The sequence below is a fragment of the Teleopsis dalmanni genome, chromosome 2, assembly GCF_002237135.1.
Source record: "Teleopsis dalmanni isolate 2A chromosome 2, ASM223713v2, whole genome shotgun sequence".
Taxonomy (NCBI): domain Eukaryota; kingdom Metazoa; phylum Arthropoda; class Insecta; order Diptera; family Diopsidae; genus Teleopsis; species Teleopsis dalmanni.
The window spans coordinates 32,796,382-32,800,578 of NC_051847.1; positions in this window are offsets into that span (position 1 = coordinate 32,796,382).

Below are 4,197 nucleotides of genomic sequence, written 5' to 3' on the forward strand. Positions count from 1 at the left end.
CATGCCTGTTTGGACCTTTATTTTATTTTTTGGACTCGCTAAGTCGGAAAATGCAAGCGAAGTTGCTGAAGGTTTGCACATTATGTGGTTAAAATAATTGCTCTACAGAGGTCACAACTCATAATGTATTTAAAAAATTCTATATCTCGAATTTTCTATAACTTCAACTAAAAAGAATGCAACAGCGTTTCAGAGAGCAAATTACGTACAATTCTGCAATTCTACATTTATAACTCAAATAAAAGTACATATTGTGATACACAAATAGGAATGTGGGAACGTGCATTCTACGAGTCGTATTTTTGTATTTAGTATGAATTCATAATTGGTATTTGGGGAAGTCCCTTTTTTCAAACCAAATGTTTAATTTTTCTTTTCTTATGTTGCTTCTTTGTGCAAATACAGCGTGGTATAAAGTAAATAAAATAACTTTCAATGCTAGGCTTCACGATTATATGGAGCTTGACAATGAAATTTGTACATCAAGCTTTCCTACAGATGACGATATTATTGAGCACTACAGTTCTAAATTACTGAATTCAATTCTAAGTGCAGCGGAAAGTGATAATGAGGGTTCGGTGGATGAAATTGTTCATTAGCTTTCCAAAAATGAAGTAGAAGACTTATTCAAAATTCTGAATTAATTTTTATTTTCAAAAGAATGATACTACAACTGATGATCACTATAAGGCTAAGGAATCTCTTTTTACTGAGAATATAAGAAAAAAAATTAAAATCCCAAACCCTAATTTCTGAAGTTTTTACTTCACTATAGCTTCTGGTCAATTAATAAAAAGATAAATATGATTTTATCTTCATATTATCTTTATATCCAGCCCATCAAAAATGAAAATAACGATGTTTTGAAAAACAAAAAAAAAACAAAAAATAATAAATGAATTTATTAACAATTTTTTATTTATGGTTAATTTTTATTATTAATTAATTTCTTAAGAAATTAAACGCGATTTCTATTTCAAGGCATACAAAACTTAGTTAAATTAATCTGTTAGTTTTAATTTATATATAAAATAAAAAGTAATCAAGGAACATTAATTCTGGTATTGTCTTTTTAATCCCTACTATTCCAATATCTGATCCATTAATACGCTATACAGAGTATTAAAGCACACGTATTAAAATAGTTTTAATATATATATATATATATATGTATATATATATACATATATTTAAAATAAAAAGTAATCAAAGAACATTAATAATGGTATTGTCTTTTTAACCCCTACTATTCTACTATCTGATCCATTAAAATTTAACAAGGTTAGTGAGCAATACTTGATTGTTATGGTCAAGTATCTCAGGAACATAGGTCAAACTGCTGCCTCTACACTATGATTATTATAAATATTTTTTATAATTTATTTAATAAAACAAATTTCATATAAAGCTTGATTGATTCAACAACTTTAAAATAATTTAAATAAAGTTTATATAATATAAATGTCATTTTATATATAATTATTTATTAAGCTATGTTTTCGAAATACTTACTTCATTGTCAATTCGAGTAATAACAAATTCATTAGTGTCCCTTAAAAGATCTTCAGGGGCTTTATAACCCAAAGCTATAAATGGTAAAGGACCTCCTTCAACTTGTGGATATTCTTTTAAAATATCACGTAGTTTGTAGGGTGGCTTCTTAGATGCTATAAGAGCACGTACGACACTTACAACTGCACTTAATTGTTCGGCTTTATCAGAATTAGATAAAGTTTTCTTATCACTTTCAGATCTTAGTGACATTTTAGAACTTCTAATAATTTATCTTGAACTTCAAAATGCTGTGCAACCTGAAAATATAGAAAATAGAAATATAATTATCATGTACTATTACTGACAGTTGACAATAAGTATATATACATAAATATATATTTTCAATTAAATAAAATTAAATACATATCACAGAATTATTAAGTGTTCAGAGTTTTTGATTGCTTGGTAGTAGTGAAGATCCTATCCATGAGTTGATTATCGCATTTCCACTATTTATTTTGCCACATAGTCGTTTCCAACTAAATATTTATTTGTTTATATAGGCAGTTCTACTTTCCCTCTTAAGTATTCCTGACCTATATGAGTATTCTCAGCTACCTCCCCAAAACTACTTTCCCTCTTAAGTTTCATTATCTAGATGAGTATTATGAAGTATGAATATGGAATTTAGATAATTTAATTCGTAACTGGTAGTAATATTACAGATGACATGCGGTACGACGATTAAAATTAACAAACTTTTTATACTATTTTCAAATATTATATCCACGTTCAGATATATTAATGCTTACCAATCTCTTTAAAGAAACTTGTTGGTAATATTTACGCCAATAACTAAATGTTACCAACCACAAAAGGTTAAGAATGTGGACACCCAATATGTATGTTTAAGATAAAGTTCACCATCATAATTAACTGCATTAAAAGCATAATGACAGTTATGTATACAGTATAATCGTATTAACTGTATAATGAATTAATAATTTTTGTTTTAAAAACATTTCAATAAAAATAGAAAAAAACTAAAACCTTATAAATTTCTTTGAATAGTTTTTTTATTTTTAGAGCCAGAGCCCTATTGATCTTAATTAGCCCGCAAATGAACCCAACTGTTCAGCAGACAAAAAGGTTAGACCTTTAAAAAGCGAGGTGCTTTCATTACATCGATTGGACTTTAATGTTAATGTTAGCTGTGTGGTAACTTTTAAATGTTTTTAAATTGTTTGCAAATTTTTACACATTTTGCACTTGAAAGGTTTAAATAATTGTTAAACGAAGTATGAAAACTGATTTACCGGTGCAAACACATGCATATATTAAGTTTAGTAAGTGCTAAATTTCTTTAATAGAATTAATGAATAGTAATTCTGATTATTTGTGTTCCAGCGGAGCACACAAGATGAGTTTTTATACCCATCTCAATGTTTTGATATTGGACGAAAAATTATATGTAAGCTCTTTGGTCCTCTAGGTGTAGGCAACGGCCAAAATGTAACATGACATTAACATTTCTTTTATTAATATTAACATTTGGCGATTGTCTATGAAACAAAAATATTAATGGTGTAAAATGGAGAAAGAGGACAAACTTTAATTGGAAAAATACTAATCGCAATTTATGTAGAATAATGGATACTAAGCATACCATACAAGAGTTTTGTATGGTGAAGGAATAAGAGTTTTGTGTCAAATCGAAGACTAACAGTATATTTTTAAATAAAAATCAGTGTAGTTTTGATACTAAATTTATTCACACAAGTTTGTTTATTAAATAAATAACAAAAAAAATTTTTTTCAAAAAAATGATGATCTTGCCTACTTCTTCGTCCACTTTCTGAAGCAATTGTAGTTCACATTTACTACAAATGTACGGAGCTTCACTATTCGTAGGGAATAAAAAATAATAAACAATACTTTTGAATATTTATTCTTCAAAAGTTTTTAAAGCAATTTTAGATGGCATCTACTGACACACATATTCATCAGTAAAAATTATCTATTTTTGACTTTCTTCATCAATTTCAATATAATAGGTAACAGTACGGTTTAGGAACCTCAAGACTGCCCGATGCAGAATATTTTGGTCGTGATATTTTATGAAATTGTAGAATTTTAAAATATCTATAAACTTGATTACTTCTGACATCATACAAATTGAGAAGGATTTAATTCTTAATATTTTTGATTATAATCTTTGCAAGATTCCAACGTTAGCTATTCCTATCTCTAATTTCTTCAAACCTTCTTACGGTTTTAAAACTACTGAATATATATGTAACTGTCGAAAGATATTTGCATGTCTTCATTTATTATTTTGTGTAGACTTCTAACTTTTAAACCCAGCGTTTTACGTTTTAATAATATATCTGTCTTCCATTCGATTGTATATACTAACCCCACAATAATATCTATTATAATTATTTGATTTTAATTTATTACGATTATTTTTTTCATTTTGATAACTTTCTACTATACTGACGACATGCTCAGGTGTCCACTACCCATCAACTATTCGAGCAACCATCTTATTTTGAAAATATATATATATAACACCTGTATTACACCTATTTTACTTAAAACACAGATTCATCAAAATCAACATTTTCTATTTACCAATTGTCTTTCCAAAATTATTTATTTCATATATTTTTATGAATTCTAATGAACCCCTTATATTCTTTT